The following is a 23,978-nucleotide window of genomic DNA, read 5'->3' on the forward strand; positions in this document are numbered from 1 at the left end:
CAGTGTCCCACCCCCCCTCAGGGTGGTCTGTTGATCCCCTTTTCCTTCCATCCCACTATACTCACACAGGTACATCCCAAAGACATGTTCCTAGCTGCTACTGGAAATCTCTCCTCCATAAGTCTAAGCCTAAAAATTCTCCAACTCAGCATTCCACCACATCAGGGATATGGATTTTTGTGCTCTCTTCAGGGTTAAATTTCATGTTCCATCTTTTGCCTCTTAACTATAACTGAGTCCTATTTTCAGATTCTTCTCAGAATTAGTTTATCTTGTACCTCACATATTTTAAATGTCAGCTTCCTACTATCTAACTGTTTGGGGGTTTAAACTTGATACCTCCTGTTTTGAGAAATATACATCGCACTTTCTAAACTACAAGAGTCTTTAGGATGACTTTGTTTATAGTGTAGCAGTTTTTTTGTGTATGTGGAGATAATCACAATTTTGGTGCCCTTAGAAGCAAGTCAGTCATTGTTCCAAGAGTTTTTATAAATAAAGGGTGGTATTGTGGTGGGAAGTTACTATGTAAACTGAGTTTTAGTTGTGTACAGTTGAATTGCGTCACTGCTCAATTTTCATATACTCAAGATGGGAGGAGAAACATAGCTACACCATCAGGACCATTGTACAAACAGTGCCAGCAGAATGGCTGCTGCACAATGGGTACCATTGAACAATATTTCTTGTTTTACAACATCTTCCAATGCACAATGGGACATCTTGCATTATGCCCTATTGTGCATTATTGCAATTAACTAGCATGGTTATGTATCATGACAGTGACTTAGCTCCATCATCATCCAGTCACCCATCAAAGCCCCGGATGCGTGATCTCAGCCAAAAAGTCCCAGATAATAAAATAATTTCAATGTTTAAATAACTTGAGTGTGTCATGTGTGAGAAAAGAAGGAAGGAAGGAAGGAAGGAAGGAAGGGCTATGCAAAGTATGACAAAGACAGAATTGACGTTGGTGTATACATTTTGAAAGTGCCTATGTTTATCTCATATGCACACTTCAATATACTGACCTGTGAGGGGGTTACAAATACACAAACACCATAGATACAGTGTTACACAATGAATCCCATCTCGATCTCCCCAATCCCCATTTACCAGGCAACAGCTAAAGCAATTAATGGAGGTGTGTTCTCCTGTCAATCAGGAAATAATTGACTGACATTCCCACCCCCTCACATGAGAAATCTTCAGTGTGAGAGGCAGGGGAGGCACCCCTGTCACAATTCCCCTTCATGTTGGAGAATGCTGTCAGTCAGTGGTTGTTGTTGTTATCATTTATTTGTATCGTGCAATCTGCTTACATGGCACTTTAGAGATATCACAACTGAAAATGGAGGGTCCTGTCAGAGGCATAGAATCTAAAATGTGTGCATACAGATACACACAGAAGGAAAGAAGCTGATTCCCAAATGACAAGGGAATAGGCCCCTGTCAATTGCATTGGCTGCTGCCTTGTATGGGGGGATTGGAGGTCTTTTACAGTCCCTAAGTATGTCCTAAACTAGGGTTTACATAGGAATTATGAATATGAAATTCAGTGTAATTCTAGGTTATGCATTCATAACTCCCCAACAGGATTCTGATCCACATATGCAGCAATGAATGGCCACTGTTTCAGCTGTGGGAGAGTTGCTGCTTATCATTCCACTCCCTGTGTCAAGGTGTTGCTCATTCATTTCCTGGGCTGTCCTTTGAGCCATAGTGATGATGACCATATCAGTAATCAAGCCGGAGCTTGGACAAGTATTTCTTTGGATGTCAACTCCCAGCATCCCCCAGCCATCATATCCATTTGCCCTGCTAACTGGCACATTCTGGGAAATGTGGTCTCTCAAAATAACTTTTCCAAGCTCTGAATTAAGCAGTATGACTACCAGATTGTGTTGTTGTTTTTTTAAAAAAAGAAGGCAGGCAGGCAGGCAGGCAAGCTCACTCTTCTTTTTGGTTGTATCTTTTGTAGACTTGTAATATACAAGTCCCTAAAGTCCCTAATGGACCACTTATCCTTTGTATTCCATGTGAAAGAGTTTTCTTATCATGCATGTAAGGCAGGAATGGGCAGCTTTGGGCTAGTGGACTGCACAGGTCTCTCAGGCATTTCTGTAGCCCCCACACACCCCTGGTCCTTGCTGCTGATTCCATTTCTGAAAAAAATAAGTAAATCAGCATTTATTTATTTATTTATTTATTGGATTTATATCCTGCCTTTCTTCCAAAATGGGATTCAAGGCAGTTGATTCTGGTGAGAAACTTGGCATTCAATGAGTATGTGAATTTGCCCCCAACAGAATCATGCTCCCAGCAGAAACAGTGGTGGCACAAGCTTTCTCAGTGACAGGAGGATGCCCTCTTTGGGCAGTGGGGAGGAGCAAAGAATGCAGTTCTTACCTCCAGTTGTTAGTAAGCCTGATATAGGTCAAAGCGCAGTATGTTTCACAAGAAAGGAACCTGTGGTCATCACCCCCTCTAAACTGGATACTTCTAACCAATGTCCTTGTAGCTTCTATGCAACACCAGTAAGCATAATATCTTCTGATGCTGTCCAAATAAGTTGGTCCAATAAATGTCATAACTGAGTAATTCTCTTTATTAAGGTTAATTAATGTGAAAGGATTAAGGAAGAGCAGCTATATAGATTTTATTCCTCTTTCCTATAGAAAACTTGAAGAATCAGAATAACCGCTAATTTTTTAGATGGATATTGCAAACCTAAGGCCTGTTCTAACTGTTGTAGTCTCTGGTGTGTTTCATATATAGTCTTTCTGCAGACCAGAAGCCTGCAAACTACAGAGGCAGTACTGCTGACCTTGTAGCTGACCTCTGTTATTCCAAAGCAGACCAAGTGTCCTTACAAATGAGGAATTACTGGGAGATTGTGAAAAATGAGTGTCCATACATTTTCTCTTGATTTTTTTCCTCCTTTTGTGTACCTCTAGTTTAGTAAATCCTGAATCCTGCATCTTGTTCAGGAAGTTGTTCTCCAGATGTGCCAGAAAGAGATTTGTTAGTGTTGTTGCTTTGTCTAAAGAGCAACCTTATATCCACCTACTCTTCCTTTAGAAGTAACCGGGTATTTTTTCACTGCCATCCTTTTTCGTTAGTCCCTTTTCTAGAGTGTTCCAGGCTTATCTCCTCACTTCAGTTCAAGGCTCCTCTATATGCATTCTTTGTGTATCTATTCTGGTTCCTGTCTTTTAGATAGCACATTGAGCCAATGGTTCCAATTCTGTATGACTCAGCATAGCATGGCAGAGTCACATACGACCCTATGCTAGTCGGCGCCATATGCCACCCCTTGACATTTCCTCATCATACCACACTGTTGGGCACTATGGAGGGAGGGAGGGAATACCACCCTGCTCAATACCCACAAAAGGACATATGTGCACATGATCAAGGGAAACTTACTTGTGCGTATCTCCATAACAGGATACCAGCTTATATAAGACAATCGAAAAAAAGATATTCTGAGCCAAAGCAGCCAGAAAAAGGATCTGACGAGGGTGGAGTTTTAATGCTCGGCAGTACCGTTTTTTGAGTTTTTATAAATAGTTTAATCACTTTTTAAATACTGTAACTGTTATATTTCTACTTTTATTAATGTATTTGTGTAGTTTATAATTTCTATTCTTTTTAAATATGTTGTTAGCCACCTTGACTCCCATTATAGGAAGAAAGGTGGGATATAAGTGAAACAACAACAACAATAATAACAGAATCTCAGATTCCCTGGAAATAATATGCAGGGACAGCATCTGCACTTCCCTGCAAGCCAGATATCCTGGCTTAATAAACTGTGATGTGAATGAGCTGAATGATCGCACCTGCAGCCCATTCGATCTTCCCTTTGTGTGAGAGGCCAGACAAACCAGAAGGCTACAATTACACATAGATTTAAACTGCTTTCACAAAGGGAAGCACTAAGTGGGAGTCAGTGGGCTGTACATCATGGTATAATAAGCCAAGAGATTCAGGGCTTTTGTTTTCCAATGAAAATGCAGCCTATAACTTAAAATACTAGAGACCAACCACATGTTGTTGGCATGCTGTTGCTGCCATTAGCACAATGTTATTAACTTTTCTTTTCTGTTCACAATATCCTTCACAATTTTAATCTCACTTCAACTGCAGTGACATTATACATTAAGTTTATTCTTCTCAACTTTTTCTTTTTTAAATACTGGTGGAACTCTTGAAATAATGATTTGTCTAAAGTCAGCTATTGAATCTAATGGCTCAACAAATATCTGAGTCCCCTGTTCATAGGCCTTGCTTCATAAACCAATGATCTCCTGAAGGTCTTTTCATTCTGTTTCATTCCAGTTCTATGCATGTCCATTTGGAAGCAAGCCCCATTGAACTGAGTGGGATTTACTCCTCAGTAAGTGTGCATAGACTTGCAATCTTAAAATGAAATGTTCAAAAAATGGACACTGATGTCTTACTGAAGACAGAGTATTACTATCGATTCCAAGGTCTTAAGTATGATGCTGCATCCTGGAATGATATATCATCTCTGTATACACTACTGTTTAAGGAAATAAATGTCTTGCAAATCCTGTACACACAGATTCATATTTACAGAGCATACTGCCCTATAAGCTGTCTCAGCCTTTCCTGAAGACAGCCATATAGAACAGAGGATGATATGATAGAATAATAGCTTTTGATCCAGTCTCCACTCCAGCATGCAGGCCTTCATACCTCTGGAGATGCAGGCTAGCAGCAGACTCCAGACTAAGAGAAATGTTTGACAGAGAAGCCTACGTATTCCAAACATCATTTGATTCATGTTTTAAAGTCTCACTTGCACACATACTTCCGTAGCTACAACATCAATCACCAGAAATATGCTCTTATAAACAAAGTAATACAGGCTGCCTCTTCCACTGATACCATGTACAGGTCACTGGATAGCGCCCCCAGAAAAAGGAACTTTCTAGAATTATATATGAATACAGGACTTACAGAAACACCACCACCACCAATCCCACAGAGCAAAAATGTATAGGGTCTAAAAAAGTGGCCCTCAACTGATATGTATTTTTATACAGAAACACAAAGTGATAATTTTGTGAAATTATTCTGAGTCCATGACATGTTTCACTCTCCTCTATGAGTTTATTCAATGGGTTGATGAGAGTGCTGCATGGAAAAGCTTTCATGCCCCACTTATGAACTCTTAAGGCAAAACCCACTTGTTAGGGTCACTTAAAGTTGACATGGTAACTTGGTATGTCAATATGCACATAAGTTCCACTGACTCAGTAGGTCAGCTCTGGTTGGGAATACCAATTGGCTTTATGCCCCAGAAGCATTTGGCTTGTCACCATGGGAATAGCCAAGTCTTTGGTCTGACCCATTATGGTTCTTCTTCCATTCTTATCACCAGAGTGGTGTTTCAATATTTCTGTGTACCTTTTCCCCACCAAATTGGCCCATTATTATGATAGGCAGTGTGTGCTGTGAGTATGAGGCACTGACACTCTTTAGGATTCTAGTCAATAAGGACTGGGCCACCCAGTCCCAGAAATGAAGGACAGTTGTTACCTACACTACAAACTATATTTTCATTCTCAGTAGGAAAAGAAACATTATATCTGGGAACCACTTCGGGGGGGGGGGGGATGTACTCTAAACACCGGGTGGTCCCATTGACTCCAGCCACTGAGAACTGAGGCTACACATAACCCTACTTCCTCCATCTATGCAACCACATCCTGAGTTTTAAGAAAATAAGAGTGACCAAAGGCAAGCTTAGGGCCAACACAGATGGCCCTAAAGAGGTGGTGTCATGCTGCCTCTTTGAGCACCAAATCAGGGCCATGGCAACCACACTCTGTGGCCCCATTCCAGCATTTTTCCAGGCCAAAAAGAAGTGGCAAAATGCTGCTCCTTTTGAGGGGGGAAGGGCGCCCTTACTGCTGACACTGCAGCTTTTTGGCATTTTGGCGGTGCGGCACATGTAAATGCTGCACCACCAAAACACCACCCCCAACCCAGCACTTACTGCCAGTCTGTTTTGCCACTTGGTCCAGTATTATTTCTCTCAAAATGGCCCACAAGGTGGAAACTCATACACAAGACAAAATGGCAATGGTCTCATCACTGCATTTCATGAAAATCAAGCTAGCATTCAATGGCACTACTGCATTGTATGGATGCTTCTAAGTACCCACACTGTATTTGTCTTGTGGTCAGATATTACCTGATAGCTTACAACTGAATCAAGAAAGAGATGCAAGGCAAAAGCTGGAGGATATGACAAAAGATTACTACTACTACTACTACTACTAATAATAATAATAATTTATTTGTGTTTCCCCACCTCTCCTGATGGATCGAAGCAGGGTTACAGGCTACTAAAATCAATACATACAAGTATACACAGGAGGAATCTTCAATAAATTCGTTCAAAAACCTTAGATGTTTAACACACACTTTATTACATGGTATTTAGTGGACTATAATTTCCATGCATAGCTCCTGTGTGAGCACTTTGAGTCTTTCCTGCAGCTCAAAAACACAGCTTTAAAAATGTTAATTGTTTTTATGATACTTTTTGGTAAGAAAAAAAATCTAACATTTTCTAAAGCAAAAAAAGAGGGAAAGAAACCTCATGTCCTATGACACATCCACACCAGCTCATTTACATGATGGCAGCTATCTATTGCCTTCGCTACAATACATTACAGCTATGTGGTATTCAGACTAAACCAGGAGTGAGGACTGTGTGTCCTCTAGTAACAGCTATATTTCCACTCTCATTGGTCAATAATGAGGGAAGGCAATATCTGAAGGACTACAACTAGTATCCTGCTAATGATAAACCAATGTAAGTCCAGCTTAAGCTTGCACAAGTCTCTTTTTTGGTTGATGGTAGATGCTGGGATTTTCTACCAACCTTGCATTCCCCCCAATTACTTTTGCTGATGAACTCCCTCCCCCCAAAACCCCTAATTTACTGGTTGATGGTGAAAGGGGGATAAACAGAAAATTGTCCAGCCATGTTCCTATATCTCGGCATGCAGTACTGATATCCTCCAATATCTCTGGAAGTCCCAGAGAGGTCTTGAAGCATGTCTTGTTGTGCATCCAGCTATAAGATCATAACTGGACGCTTCTCTGCTGCTCCTCTGCTCTCCACCAGACCGGAAATTTAGTTTTGGGTGGGGCTGCAGCAGCTAAAAAACCGGGCATGGGGGTGAGAGGGGGATATTTTCTGCCGGTGCAGAATTTTAGGATATATCCCCCGGCCCGAGGCAGGATTTTTCCAGCATTTTCCCTTTCCTTTCTCTACACCATAGAGTTGAGATCTGATACAGTCAATAATGTAAATGGATGAACTCTTAAGAAATGACACAGGTGGTATGAATGTTGGGCCACATCCTACTATGTTTTTTTGTTGTTCTGCTCTTTAAAAAAGGATAAATCTTTCTACTTATTAAGTTTTCATCTTATAAGTATTTCTATTGTGTTTCTATTTTATTATGCTTTAAATGTGTTTTTAATGTTTTTTAATTGTGTTTTTCGCTTGTGCTTAATAAAACAGAACTTTGGTTTAATTAGGTTTTAACTTTTATATTAATACTTTTAAACAGTACTGAGTTTTTAAATGGTTGTAAGCTGCCTTGAATCTTGTGCTGTGTTTGAATGCTATTAAATAAATAAATAAATTAGACATATTGTAGCATTTATATGCAGTAGAGCTCCTTATCCAAAGAATTAATAATGTTGATGTTGCATATATTAATAAATAAATTGTAAAAGGTAGTCTCTCTCTCCCCCCCCCCCTGCACTCTCTATCTTTCTCTCTCCCTCTCCCATGAATGATAGGTGGATGGGTGCAAATTGGGCATTTTATGACAGACAAGATATCTTGAGCTATCCTTGTTGATGTGTAGCAGCTCAGGTCTCTTTGAGATGGGTCAAATATTTTGGAAGATTCCAATATTTGTTACAGTAGTTTGTTACAGTAGAACATCATAAAGCCTAAATTCTATAAAGGCACCAAGTCCTGCCTGACATTGGAAGCTCAGCTCTGATTACTATTTTGATGGGGGACTGCCAACCAATACCAGGTGCTGTTGGCTAGATTTCAGAGGAAGGAACTGGCAAAACTATATCTGAGCATTTCTTTCCTAAGAAAACCCTACGAAATTCATGGGGTTGCCATAAGTCAGCAGGCGACTTGAAGGCACACACCATAATTAGGGAGCTATGCAGTGAATCCCATCCCAACCCCTCCCCCTCATCCCCATTTACTGGGAAGCAGCCACTGCAACGGACCCACTGGACTAATGTTTCCAGACCCTTCCATGAGTGATCCATATTACAAGGAGCTGAAACAGGGTTCCTAACAACTGAGGCTTGATTTTCTGAACTATGAGTCTTCCTGGACTTGACAAACCCTAAATGAAAATGAAAAAAGTTTGGCAAGACTGAATAGGAAATCATCTTTGTTTTTCAAAATATGAAGAATGTTGCAATATTCCTCCCTGCCCAATATAGGGAGCACAGCCCTTGGGTGGATTCAAGGCTTCCAACTATGAACATTATGTTCACAGCAGTTGGCAAGACTTGGATATGCATGCCCATATCCATCTAACTTGTACTGATGGATGCTGGACCAAAAATGGCTGTGTGACTCCAGTCATAAGCAGTCTAAGGCTGCAGTTCTATACCAATTTGCATGTAATAAGTAAATTTACTTGAAATAAGTGGGAGTATGTTGGACTGGTCTGGAACAGGGATGGCTATTCCTTTATCCTGGCTGTACAACCATACCCAGTTGGTACTTAGGACACCTCCCATTCCTCCATGACCACTGCTTGGCTTTGAGAATGTGCCCTGGAATGATCAAGAGTGTATGTGTTGTTGCTGTTGTTGTTGCTGAATGATGAGGTGCTAGGTTCACTTGTGTAATGGGAGGTTACACCAGCTTATGTCAGCTGGATTCCAGTCATTGGTCAAGATCCCACTGGATGCCTGTAGAGCAGAAAGTGTACACTAGAGAACCAGGAGGATCAGGATTACTTCTTTGTTTCTGGCTGAACAATTGCAGCAGGACAGTGTTCAGTTTCACCCCATGGCCTTCCAGCTGCTTTTTGGCATTGCTGCACCTTGGCACCATCAAACTGCCATTACACAGCTTGGGGAGAAGCATTGATCAAAGAGGTATTGGATATACAGTGCCCAACCCGCATATTCCACAGCTGTGTGTGTGTGCCTTCAAGTCATTTCTGACTTATGGTGATCCTAAGGTGAACCTATCATGGGGTTTCCTTTGCAAGATTTGTTTGGAGGAGGTTTGTCATTGCCTTCCCCTAAGGTCACCCAGTGGGTTTCATGGCAGAGCCAGGAATCATGCCCTAATTTCCAGAGTCATGCCAGTGTAAATCACCGAGAGGATTCTGAACAAAGGGAGGTTAGAGGAAATGAGAGACAGAGAGATTTGTGATTTGTGATTGCAATTTATTGGGAGATGACAAAATCATACAATATTAATTGGGAGAAGACAGCATTGGCTGGTACCTGTCCTACATTCACATCTCCAAGCTTTCTGTATTCTTGCAATATGAGAGCTAAGTAGAGGTCGAGATACTGTAATTTGTTTGGTATGCATTCCTCTCTGGGGATTTAGCGGATGGGGTGAATTATTGAACTTGGCTTCAGGACAGGGTTTGGGGTTGAGACTGCCATGGTTGCCTTGACTGACGATCTGTGTCTGAGCATCGACAGGGGTAGTGTGACCCAGTTGGTGCTCTTAGACCTCTCAGCGGCTTTCCATACGATAGATCACGGCATCCTCTTGGACCGCTTGGGGGGATTAGGTATCGGAGGCACTGCATTGCAGTGGTTCCGGTCCTACCTCTCAGGCAGGTCCCAGAGGGTGCTGTTCGGGGACAGTAGCTCCAGAAAGAGGGAGCTCCTTTGTGGAGTCCCTCAGGGAGCTATTTTGTCCCCAATGTTGTTTAACATCTATATGAAGCCGCTGGGTGAGATCATACGGAGTTATGGTGCTGGGTGCTATCAGTACGCTGATGACACCCAAATCTATTTCTCCATGTCTCGTTCGTTGGCCTCGAATTCTAATGGCATCTCTTCTCTCAATGTATGTCTTTGGGCGGTAATGGGCTGGATGAGGAAAAACAGATTGAAGCTGAATCCGAACAAGACGGAGGTGCTCACGGTAGCGGCCCCGAAACCAAGAATTGGGTTGCAACCACCAGTCCTGGACGGGGTCACACTCTCCTCTAGTGACTGCGTTCGCAGTCTGGGGGTGCTCCTTGACCCGTCGCTCCTGATGATAGATCAGGTGAATGCGACGGTCAGGAGCGCCTGTTATCAGCTTCGGCTGATACGCCAGCTGCGCCCTTTTCTGGAAGTAAGGGATCTCGAGACAGTTGTGCACTCGCTGGTAACCTCACACCTTGACTTCTGTAATGCGCTCTACATGGGGCTACCCTTGTGCCTGGTTCGGAAACTACAGCTGGTTCAAAACATGGCAGCCAGGCTTGTGTCAGGAACATCCAGAAGGGACCATATCACTCCGGTTTTGAGGTCCCTCCACTGGCTGCCTATTGGTTTCCGGGCCCAGTACAAGGTGTTGGTTATTACCTTTAAAGCCCTAAATGGCTTGGGTCCAAGCTATCTCAGACACCGCCTCTTCCCATACAATCCTCCCCGCGCTCTCCGGTCCTCTGGGAGGAACTTGTTGCAGCCTCAAAAATCGAGGCTTGCAGCGACCTCCCGGAGGGCTTTCTCTGTTGTTGCCCCCAGGCTCTGGAATGGCCTGCCGGATGAGATCCGTCAATTAACATCTTTGGACAGCTTCAAATAGGCTGTCAAGACGGATCTCTTCAGGCAGGCTTTCCCAGACTGAAATATCCCGGCCTCAGGATCTCAGGATTTCCCCCTTCCTCAGTAATGTCTCCAAAGCCCCCTTTTCTTTAGAACTGAAGTTGCAGTGGTTTATTGGTTGGTATTATTTTGTTTAATTTATTGTTATTTTAATAATTAATATTTAATAATTTGTTTTATTTATATACCGCTATTCCAAGATCATAGCGGTGAACAGCAAGTAAGCTAATTAGCAAGTAAGCTAACAGTCTGGGTACTCATTTTAGCGACCTCGGAAGGATGCAAGCCTGAGTGGAGCTTGGGCCCTTTTGCTGGTCTTGAACTCGCAACCTTGTGGTCTTGAGTGAATGGCTGCAGTACAGGCATTTAACCCCTGCGCCACCAGGGCTTATTGTGGTTTTAAATTAGATATGTTGTTTAATAACTTTTTAAGGGGGGGAGGGAAATATATTGTTTTTATGCTGTATGTTATTTTAATGTTGTAAACCGCCCAGATTGGTTCGCCACAGGGTGGTATATAAATAAAAATTTATTATTATTATTATTATTATTATTATTATTATTATTGTTGTTGGATAAATTGTGCATTGTGTGAAATCTGTCAGGCATTGAGGAGTAATAGAATACCTACAAATTTCATTCCATTTGGATGAAAACACTGATATTATAGACAGCAGATTCAATCTTCCATTGAAAATAATGAGAACCTTCTGGGTCTTTCCAAAATTTCTGTAAAATGGGTACTCATTGTCCAGTTCCTTTTTCCAGTTTCAGACATCTGGTGTGCTAGAAGAAACAGAAGCAGGGAGTAGTAGAATGCCTGCAAATTACATCATGTTTCATTAGGGGTAAAGTTATAGTAACAACTTTGTGTCTTTATTGAAAGTGACAGTAAAACAGAAATGAAAAATGAAACCAGAGCTGTTCAGAGTAACAGAAATTTAAACAATGGAAACTTTTTAAAATGAAAATGAATAGAGAAATTAATGTTCTGCCTGGGCATATTCCTATGATTGACCTGATTGAAACAAGACTTCATTCGTATGGGCTCCTGAAGCATGGTCTTAACTCTTACTTATATCAAGAGGGACAATACATAGGCATGGATGTCTGACCCAGACAATGTCTGAACCAGTCTTTGTCCAGGATATCTGAACCAGTCTTTGGATCCAGCATCCGCTGGGAGCAATGCCAGTCCTTCCATTAGGCACTTCAGGCAACAGATGTTGGAGGACAAGAGCAGCAGCAAATCCTATCCCTTCAATGATACCTCAGAGTCTCACTGGTTACTGTTGGTAGACAGAGCTGTGTGTGTTACATGGACTGTCATGCAGCCTCTGAACTAGCCTGCTGCCCTCAAGTGCAGTGGAAGACACACTGCCCCATCACTAATGCTGAAGTGAGATTCATATGCCACTGTACAGTTCACTTTCTCCATTGTATATGGGAAGGCATCTTCTCCTTGGTCTCAGGCATCAAAATATCTTAGAGCAGACTGGCTTGGGAGGATAGCTCTTACCTTTTCCCTGACAATTGCCTTCCTTAGAAAGTAGCCCCACCGCACACCTTGACAACCACTAGTTTAAAATGCTGGCTTACATGAGGGTACCTCTGCATGAAGGAGGAGGAGAAACTCAGGATTTTATTTTTGAGATCCATATGATGTTTTCTTCATCTTGAAGCATTCCCTGGGAGCTTCCAGCATTACCAAACACATTTTATTCCCATTCGCCACATCTGTTTAAATTAACCGAGCACTTTGCAAAATGAAATGTAACTGTAACTTGCCTTGTGTGTCTCTATTGCCTTGGACCCAATAAAGATGACTGGCAAGTAAACACAGGTATTGTTTCCATAACACAGATTCAACAGAGATCAAGTGAGGGAAAGAGGAATGCTAACACTAAAACAAAATTGTCCTAATGCTTAACTTGGATAATATTGCTAATACACTCCTATAGCTAAAACACTCCTGTAGCTTCTGTTTTGTTTTGTTTTTTAAAGGCTCAGTGGAAATTGGTGAAAATCAATTTCTGAAATTTTGTATGAGACTAGATATGGCATGTGATCAATGGGAAGAGGAAAGACACAAGGGCAGGAGAGAAACCAGGCATGTTTCAAAAGAGGACTAGATGCAAACCCATGAATTGGCAGATACAATCAAAACAAAACAAAAGTATTGGAAGCTCTGAGTACTTTGAGGCAATCTGGTTGAACCCTGAAACAAAATTTGACATTTTCCTCTCTATGGGAAAAGCTAAGTGGAAGGAATTCCATTTGGGAAGGATATCCCTTGCCGCCTTAGATGGATCAGCTTTCAAGACTATAGAAAAATTGTTTGATGTGATTGAACCCAGGAGGTTGTCCTGAAACGCTCTGACTCATATAAGTAAATAACTGCTTTCAAGCCCTGTGACACTCTCCAGTCCTGGATTCATGACACTGGCCAACATAATCACACATTAAGGTTTAATGAGGATGTGGCACTGATGGAGGTAGGTGTGTGTTCATGTGTGTGTGTGAGCGCGTGCACACACAAACACAGACACAGGGTTTTTCTATCTGCATTTGTATTTCATTAAAGAGAGTTGAGGTCCTGCCAACTGGCAGGCAAAGAAAGCAGCTCCTTGGAAAACCTCAGGTAAGCCCATTAAAGTAAACCTTTAATGAATCTGATTCCACTGCCCCAGCCATGGAAGCCTGAAAATGGGGCACTACGTTCTCATCACTCAGGGTGTGTCACACTAAGGCAGTGGTACTGGATCCCAGACCTACTGTTGGCCCAGCAACAACTGTTGACAGAACTCTGATGGCTGTGCCTTATTCTACCTATGGCAAACAACAGCAGCCAACAACTGACTATACTTGAGACATCTCTTGAAGGAGAACTGTACCCTTTGAAGTAAAAGGGTGTGTGTGTTTGTGTATTGCCTTCAGCCTGCTATGCTCCTAATACAGTGGTCCCTCCACATTCGCTGGGGTTAGGGATGAAGGACCCCTGTGAATGTGGGAAAACTGCAAGTAAAAATACTAATCTTTTTACCTGAAAGAACACTTCTGTAGGGATCTCCAGGTCCTCCAGTGCAACTCTATGGTCAACAACTGCCAGAAGTTGATCACAGATTCATGCTGGAGAACCTACAAATGCCTAGAGAAGTGTTTTATTTAGAAATGTCTAGATTCTCCAGCACAACTCCATGGTTAATTTCTAGCAGAGTTGCACTGGAGGACCTAGGGATTCCTACAGAGAACATATAAATCAAAATGGCATATAATCAAATCTGCAAAAGCCAAAGCCACAAATGTGGAAGGCCCACTGTAAATATACTTGAGATGCCCACACTGATGCAGTAACTAAGGATGGCATCTCTCCTCTAGATGCCTGCTTGGCGTCAGTAATGGGCTGGATGAGGGAGAACAAACTCAGTGTGAATCCAGGGAAAACGGAAGTACTGGTGATAGGTTCCCCGGCTCCGGGTGATGAGATTTGTCATCCGGTCCTGAACAGGGTCACGCTCCCCTTGAAGGACTCGGTGCGCAGCTTGGGGGTGCTCCTTGACTCGTCGCTCCAGCTAACACCTCAGGTGGATGCGACGGTCAGGAGTGCTTGCTATCAGCTCTGGCTGATATGCCAGCTGCGTCCTTACCTGGACCGTAGGAACCTTGAAACTGTTGTACATGCTTTAGTAACCTCTCGATTGGATTTCTGCAATGCGCTGTACATGGGGCAACCCTTGTACCAAACCCGGAAGCTGCAAATTGTACAGAATATGGCAGCTAGACTGGTCGCTGGTACTTCCAGGTCGGACCATATAACACCTATCTTAAAAGATCTTCATTGGCTGCCTATTCGCTTCCGAGCTCAATACAAGGTGTTGGTTTTAACCTATAAAGCCCTAAATGGCTTGGGCCCAGGGTACTTGGAGGACCGCCTCTCCCCACATAATCCGCCCCGCACACTCAGAACATCTGGGACAAATCTGTTAGAGGTTCCTAGAACACATCTTGTAAGGACCTCACAGAGGGCTTTTACCATCGTTGCCCCGTCTTCCTGGAATAAGCTCCCCTTAGAGCTTCGCTCTGCCGCCTCATTAGATTCTTTTAAGAAGAATTTAAAAACATACTTATTTAGATTGGCCTTCCCTCTTTAGTTTAATTGATTTTCCTCTGCCCCTTGTTTTCTTCCTTTGACTCCGAATATTTGTGATTGATTGTTTTTACCCTGATATGTGTATTTTTTTATTCCTGTTCCCATCTTTGTAGTAATGTTTTAACTTTTATACTGTAATTTAATTTGTATTGTAAATGCTATTGTAACTGTTTTAACATTTGTAAGCCACCTTGATCATTTTTTGGAAAGGCGGGGTATAAATAAAATTTATTATTATTATTATTATTACTGTAGGGCCAAAGTGAACAGGTTTTGAGCCTGGAGACCAATTTCAGAGGCGTCCTTGTGGTCTGAATTCCAATGGTACACAAGGCCAAAGCCGAAGGGGAGGACTACCAATATACTGTGGATTAAAGCTCTTACTGCCAGTGAATAAGGCTTTCAGCCTTTTAGAAGCCTGTACAAAACCTGTGAGACTGCCAAATGCCAGAAATGCCCCTCTGCACTCTACACCGGACAAACGGGGCTATCTCTGTGCAAGAAGATTAAAGGACACAAATGTGACATTGGAAATGGCAATGCTCAAAAACCAATTCCAGAATGTTTCTACTTTCCTGGGCATACAGAAAGAGATTTACAGGTTGCAGCCCTTGAAAAAGATAATTACAAAGTAATACTAGAAAGGGAAACAGATGGGTTGAATTATATTCACAAATTCCAGTCCATTAGCAGATCTATGAACAAAGACAATGGCTTTATGGTACACTTCAGTGGGCCCCTGATATCTGCTGCCATTTGGTTCCAATACCCTCTTGGATATCAAAATCCATGGATGCTCATTATATATAATGCCATAGTAAAATGGTATCCCTCATATAAAATGGCAAAATCAACTTTGCTTTTCAAATGTGTGTGTGTGTGTGTGTGTGTGTGTGTGTGTAATATTACCAAGCTGTGGATAGTTGGATCTGTGGGTGCAGAACCCATGGATACAGAGCTGACTGTACAAGAATCCTTGTTACTGCACATATAACAAAAGGAAACTTCTCAGAAATAAATAATAATAATAAAAATTTTATTTATATCCCGCTCCTTCCCAAGATCAGGGCGGCTCACAACATATATTAAAACAAAACAGGTACAATACAATAAAACATCAAATAAGTACATACAATAAAATAACAAGCTAAAAGCCCCATTAGCCCAACCTCGTGGCCACGGAAGAGGAGGGAGGCCCACAGGATTTTATTCGGGGAATGCTTGTTAGAACAGAAAGGTTTTTAAATCCTTTCTGAATTGGGCCAGGGAGGTTGATGAGCGGAGCTCAGTGGGCAGCGTGTTCCAAAGGGCCGGGGCGGCGATGGAGAATGTCCTCTTCATAGTGGAGGAAAGCCTGGCCCCGGGCACCTTCAGTAGTTGCTGCCCAGATGTTCTGAGGGTGCGGGACGGAATATATGGGGAGAGGCGGTCCTTCAAAAATCCTGGGCCCAAGCCATTTAGGGCTTTATAGGTAATTACCAACGCCTTATATTGAGCCCGGAAGCGGATGGGCAGCCAATGGAGATCTTTCAGCACAGGTGTTATATGGCTGGCCCTGGAAACGGCAGTGACCAGCCTGGCTGCCATATTCTGCACCGTTTGAAGCTTCCGGGTTTGGTATAAGGGTTGCCCCATGTAGAGTACATTGCAGAAATCCAGTCTCGAGGTTACCAGAGCGTGTACAACAGTTTCTAGGTCCCTCTGGGCCAGGTATGGACGCAGCTGGCGGATAAGCCGAAGCTGATAACAGGTGCTCTTGACCGTCGCATTCACCTGAGCAGTCAGGTGAAGCGACGAGTCAAGAAGCACCCCCAGACTGCGTACGGAGTCCTTCACAGGGAGCGTGACCCCATTCAGGACAGGTGGAACCACCGCCATTCCTGGACCAGGGGAACCTATCACAAGTACCTCCGTTTTCTCTGGATTCAGCCTGAGTCAGTTTTTCCTCATCCAGCCCATTACTGACTCCAGACAGGCCTCGAGAGGAGAGATGCCATCCTCAGTCACTGCATCAGTCGGAGACATAGAGAAAATAATTTGGGTGTCATCAGCGTACTGATAACCCCGTGCCCCATGTCTCCGGATTATCTCTCCCAGCGGTTTCATGTAAATGTTAAATAGCATGGGAGACAGAATGGCTCCTTGAGGGACCCCGGTTTTAAGGGGCCTCTCGTCGGAGCACACGTCTCCCAGCTGCACCATCTGGGACCTCCCAGAGAGGTAGGACCGGAACCACTGGAGCGCAGTGCCCCCGATTCCCACCTCTGCCAGGCGCCCCAGAAGGATACCATGGTCTATGGTATCGAAAGCCGCTGAGATGTCCAAGAGCACCAACAGGGACACGCTTCCTCTGTCGATGCCCAGACAGAGATCATCAACCAAGGCAACCATGGCCGTCTCAACCCCGTGACCCGCCCGGAAGCCAGTTTGAAATGGGTCCAGATAATCAGTTTCATCCAAGATCGTCTGAAGCTGGATCGCAACCGCCCTCTCGATCACCTTACCCAGAAATGGCAGCAGCGAGACTGGCCGATAATTATTGTATTCCAGGGGGTCGAGGGAGGGCTTTTTTAATATAGGTTTTACAATGGCCGATTTCAATTCTGATGGAAATTGCCCTTCCCTCAAAGATGTGTTAATGATCCGGCGTAACAATAAAGTTACCGCCGGCCCCCCCTGGGCCGCTAGCCACGAGGGACAGGGATCGAGAGAGCAAGTTGTCTTCCGAACACTTCCGACGATCTTGTCCACGTCCTCGGTACTCACCGACTCAAACCGATCCAGTTTAATGGAGTCCACGGAGGCTCTGGATACCTCTACTCTAGGTTCTGCTTGAATGTCAGCATTAAGACCTTCGCTTATGCGAGAGGTTTTATCCACAAAAAAGTCATTAAATTGGTCACAGCAGGCCTTAGAAGGTTCAAGGATCTGGTTCAGGGCGGGAGGGAGCTGAGTTAGCTCCCTGACCACTCTGAACAACTCTGCTGGACGTGACTCTGCGGACGCAATACGAGCACCATAGAACAAATTCTTTGCTGCTCGCATTGCCTCTCCGTAGTCCTTTAACAGTTGGTCTAGGAGAGCCTTGTCGTCTAAGCAAAGGTGTTTCCGCCAACGGTACTCTAGCCGTCGCAGTACCCACTTCCTTGCCCGGAGATCTTCCGTATACCAGGGCTTACATTTGGAAGCAGGCCTGAGAGGGCGCTTGGGAGCGATGCTGTGTATAGCCCTGGAAAGACCGGTATTCCAGATACCGGTGAGGGCATCAACAGAGTCGCCGTCGCTTCCAACCATGTGCCCCTCTAAAGCTTCTTGGAACCTTTTAGGTTCCATCAGCCTTCGAGGGTGGACCATCCTAATAGGTCCACCACCCCCGGGGGGGATCTGGGTAGAGGCCTTGATTTTCACCTCTACCAGGAAATGGTCCGTCCATGACAAGGGGGAAACATTAACTATTTCCGCCCACGGATTTTCCGCATCCGAACAGAAGACCAAATCGAGAGTATTACCCGCACAATGCGTATGACCCTGTATCAGCTGGGACAGGCCCATGGCCGTCATGGTATCCATGAATTCCCGAGCCGCACCGGATGGAACATAGCTGGTCGTGAGGGAGATGTTGAAGTCACCCAGGACAAGTAGCCTGGGCGTCTCCAACATCAGTTCAGCGACCAGCTGTGTCAGCTCGTTAAGGGAGTCCGCTAATGCACGGGGTGGCCGATACACTAGCAGAAACCCTAGACTGTCCCTAGCCTTTAGGGTCAGGTAAATACACTCGATATAGGAGGTCTGTCGGATGTGGTTCCTGGTGAGGGACACGGTGTTCCTATGTATCAAGGCCACACACCCCCCCCCCGCCCACCTAACCTGCGCTGGTCCTTCACCGAGAACCCGGCAGGCAGGGCCTGAGCCCACACAGCGTCTCCTTCAGGCCCAAGCCAGGTCTCGGTAATACAAGCCAGCATATCGTGGAGGATATGGGTCTTGTTGTTTATTGATCTGGCGTTGCACAGGAGCAGCGACAGGGTTTGTGGCACGGTTGGAGTGACCCTCAAATCCCTAAGGTTGGGAGGGGGACAGGAAGGAGAGATAGATATGATGCATCGATCGCTCCTTCCCCTGGAATGCAAGAAAGAGTTTTGAATCCAGGAAAACTGACTTTTGGTAAGCTGAAGTATTGCTTTCACACATCAACAAAATGACCACTGTAAAGATCTGAAAGACTTGTATCACCTTGCCCAGCCTTTTGAAAATTTAGGGCAAGGGACATGATTCACATCTTTCTAGATCCTATTATTCTACATTCTATCCCACACTCACAGCTGTATAAATATGCTTCATACTGAGATCTTAATATCACTCCGTACTGCATTTGAAGAAGTGGGTTTATATCCACAAAAATCCCATGCTAAAATAAAAACCAGTTAGTCTTAAAGGTGCTGCTGCCACGTTTTTTCCCTCCCCTTTCCTTCCTCCTTTTTATCCTGCAAAAGACTAATTTGTCTATGTCTTTGAAAACCACCAAATGTATCATGAGGAAGGGAATCCCATAGGACTAGATTGGGACCTCAGGAAAGCCAGATTCAGCTCCAGGGTCTGACATTTCCCTACCCTGCTATACAGAAAAGGGCTCTTGACAACCTCTATCCATGATGTGTTCCGTGAACCCCAAGGTCATGGGGTTTTCTTGACAAGATCTGTTCAGCCAAGATTTGCCTTCCTTGGATGCTGAGAGAGTACTCGCCCAAGACCACCCAGAGGGTTTCTATGGCCAAATGGTCATTTGAATCCTGGCCTCCCAGACTCCTTGTTCAACACTCAAACCACTATGCCACATTGGTTCTCTGAAACATTGTTACTCCATTATTTCTCTTGTTACACCAATGTTCTCTTCGAACATTCTTACACCTAAGCTGTAGGTAGAATTGCATCTCCCAGAATGTGGGTAGAGGCACATATAATGAGAAAGAACTTTGTGTGCTCCTTTGCTTCAACTGGATCTGACCTCTCCTCAGTCTATTTGGCTCACCTCTGATAAGAATAATAATATACTTAGGTTGCCTCAGTTGCCCTAGAGACATTTTCCTTTGTTTGGGTAACCAGAAAGGCATCCTACAACTGAGAACTATAATAAGCTGTGTTTACTAACATTGGTGTGCCTAAAGGAGACAAAGGTATTCAGGCTCCTGCCTTACTGGAACCTACATCACTTATCTCCTTGTGACATTATGTAAATTGTGGCTTGCTTCTAGGCATAGGAAAATGCCAGTTGCTCTCACAACAGCAAGCTGCCTGTGGGAGCTGTTTCCAAAAGTGTGGTGCCCAGTAGCAACTTTTTCCATGCTGAGGACTACTTTTGCCTTCACAGATGACTACATCTTTACCTTTCTGAGGAGTTATCTATTAGGGGTGTTTGGCACAAGTTAATAATAAAAAAGACTGCACTAGCCCAGTCTCTTCTCTATTATTAAGCTCACTTAAACCAGTCCTTATTTCAAACCCCAGCCTTTTCCAGTTGAGGGCCCTCAGCTGTTGTTGGACTATAGTTCCCATCATCCCTACGCAGCATGACTGATTGTTAGGAATGACAAGAGTTGCAGTGCTGCAACCACATATGACACAATACCCCAAGGAGGCAGCCACAGGTTCAAGAAATGTATATATACATCACAGGAAGTCTTTCTCAAATTCTCTTCTCAACACTTTTCTGCTTTGTCATTGACTTTCATTTACACTGTGGTAAAATCAGGAAAAAAAACTGAAAAGAAATTTTCATGTCTTTGTCATGTTCTGAATAGTAGCTTCTGCCCATAATTAAGATTTATACAAACTTCACTGATTTCAAGCATTAACAACAATTAACCAAGTCATGATAAATAATAAAGTCATAATAAATCTAAAATAAACTCTCATTGCCTTTTAGCTTAATCTCCTAATTAAGAATGAGGATAAAGTTGTGGAATTTACAGTATTTTTATCCCATCCCCTCTGTAGCTTTTCTCATTTCCTTTCTTCCTTATGGCTATCTCTTTATATAAAAAGAAAACATTCCAAATCGGGTAACCATTTGGATAGATTTCTTGCCATGAACTAGTTAGAAGGAAGAGGAGTAGGCCCAGACAGGAGACAGATCCTATCTATATGCAGATATCAATGAGATCTGGAATGCCTGTTAATTGGAAGCAAAATGTGTGGGCCAAATCCATGAGGACTATGAACAACATTTGGCTGAGTTTGAGCCTCAGGTGTTGAAGGACACAGCAAAGGTATGGACAAAAAGGAGAAAGAGAAGCAAAAGCCATGGAATTGTTTCAGGATTGTGTATATACATTTTTTCTAACAAGATACTCACCAAATGGTGAGAATGTATATGCAGAGTCACTTGTAAGGTGAGCTTGTGGCTTGGTTGTCCTAGAGTAGGGGTGGGCAGCTGTCACAGGTTGGAGAGGTGCACCCCCCGTTGACTAGACTGTAACTTGCTGTAACAGCATGGATTTGAGGAAGTAGGCTTAAGCCTATGAAGGCTCATGCTACCAACTTCTTTCTTTTAGTAGTCTCAAAGATGGTACAAGATCCCTTCGCATACTCTTGCTCTCAGTTTTCAGACAACATCTTTCCCTATTGCACCAGCAAAGTGTTTCAAGCAGACAAAGTTCATGAACTGGCTCACAGAAATCCAAAATTTTCAAGGAAAAGGGGGCAATTTGCTATTACAATCTGATATATTGCTATGTTATGAATTGTCTGAACACTTGACAATAGATTTTTTTAAAGCTATGGCTTCTCTTAGGGCCTAAATACCCTAAAGGCCCCAGATCCTGTCTGATCTTGGAAGCTAAGCAGGGGCAGCTCTGGTTAGTAGTTGGGACTGCCACAAATATCAGGTGCTATTGGCTATATTTCAGAGGAAAGAACTGGTAAAACCATCTCTGAGTATTCCTTGTGTAAGAAAATTTATGGGGACAATGTAAGTCAATAGGCAACTTGAAAGCATGTACACACATAGCTTCTCTACCTTGGCTTAAATATTTTCCTATTGTGCACAGAGAACTAATGCTATCTTATTGTTTCTTTTTAAGAGGGATGTCTGGTTTACAAATTCTCATTCTATAATATACCTGTTAGTCATTGGCACCTTTAAGACTAATATATTTATTACAATCCCAGAGGTGCAAGCATGGTTCTGAAAAGGAAGAAGCACTAGGAACCACACTACAAAAACATGATGGTTAATGGACTGAACTTTCAGAATTTCCAGAAGAAAATCAGCATATACGTCATAGATTGCAAAGCCTTTGATTTCATAGATCATGAAAACTGATGGAATTCTCTTAAAGATTTGGGAGTGCCATTACATTTGATAGTCCTGATGAGACATCTGTACTTAAGAGGCTATGGCCAGAGCAGAATATGGAGAAACAAAATGGTTCCCAATTGGCAAGAGGTCAGGCAAGTTTTCAGTCTATCACCCTATGTGTTCAACTTGTATACAGAAAACATCATATGAAGAGCAGGTCTGGACTCAGAAGAAGGAGGAATGTAGATAGGAGGAAAGAACACCAACAATCTAAGATATGCAGATGGCATCATACTACTAGCAGAAAACATCATAGAATTGGAACAATTACGAAGGAAGATCAAGGAAGAAAATGCAAAGGCAGACTTACTGCTGAATATAAAGAAAACAAAAATAATGACCATGGAGGTTCTACATAAATTTAGCCTAGCTAATGAGGAAATCGAAATAGTTAAAGATTTCTTGTACCTTGGATCAAACATTGACCAGAATGGAGACTGCAATCAAGAAATAAGAAGAAAGATGGGAATGGGAAGGGCAGCCATGAAAGAATGAGATGAAATCTAAAAGTGTAAAGGCATACAACTGAGCATTAAAGTTAGAATTGTCCAAGCTATTATATTCCCTATCACTATATACAGATGTAAGAGCTGGACAGTGAAGAAAGCTGACAGAAACAAAATCAACTCATTTGAGATGTGGCGCTGGACCGTGGGCAGCCAAAAAAAAAAAAAATGAACAAAACCTGAACTCTCCCTGGAAGCCAAGATGACGAAACTGAGGCTGTCGTACCTTGCCCACATCATGAGAAGTCATGACTTGCTTAAAAAGAAAATAATGCTAGGAAAGGTGGAAGGCAGCAGAAAGAGAGGGAGACCACACCAGATGGCTAGACTCAGTTAGGGAGATCATGGGTATGAACCTACAAGACTTAAGAAGAGCAATGGAGGGTAAGGGGGCTTGCAGATATTGCCATGAGTTGGGGCAAGCTCGAGGGCAGTTAACAACAACAAGACAGCCCACTCTTCATTTTGCTATGATAGCCTTCCCTCCACAGCCAATCCGTGGCTAACAGAGAGCATGGGGGAGGGACTGGGGAAACATTAGGCTATGCCCAAATAGCCAGACACGGGCTGATGCTGTCATTTGCTGCGATCTGCTAGGGTCCTCTGGAGGTCTCAGAAGATGATGCAATCATTTTACATCTGACTACTAGGGACACAGCCTGATGCTTCTCTGTCTCCCCTCTGTTCTTCACCAGCCACTTAATCACCATGGAAGGGGAGGTTAATAGGAGAGTGGTGAGTCAGTTGATGGAGAGAGAGTAAAGAATACCAGCTTCTGCAAATATAAAAATAAGATATGTGCTGTGGGACACTGGACTTACATTGCAGACATCATTAACTGGTTGCTAGCTGTAATGTGATAAACATCTGTTTCTTGATCCACACATTGGGTCTAATATGGATCTGTAAATAATACTGTAATGTACATAATAATTGCAAGATGTCTTTTCATGCTGTTACTAAATGAAATAAGAGGACTAATAACTTTAAACATGGAGCAGAAAATGTCAAATTTACCAAGTATCTGCTTTGTCACGGACTTCTGTGCTCATAAAGTGCTTATGGCCAGTCCTGGACAGAA

Source organism: Sceloporus undulatus, chromosome 2, assembly GCF_019175285.1.
Source record: "Sceloporus undulatus isolate JIND9_A2432 ecotype Alabama chromosome 2, SceUnd_v1.1, whole genome shotgun sequence".
In the NCBI taxonomy this organism is placed as follows: domain Eukaryota; kingdom Metazoa; phylum Chordata; class Lepidosauria; order Squamata; family Phrynosomatidae; genus Sceloporus; species Sceloporus undulatus.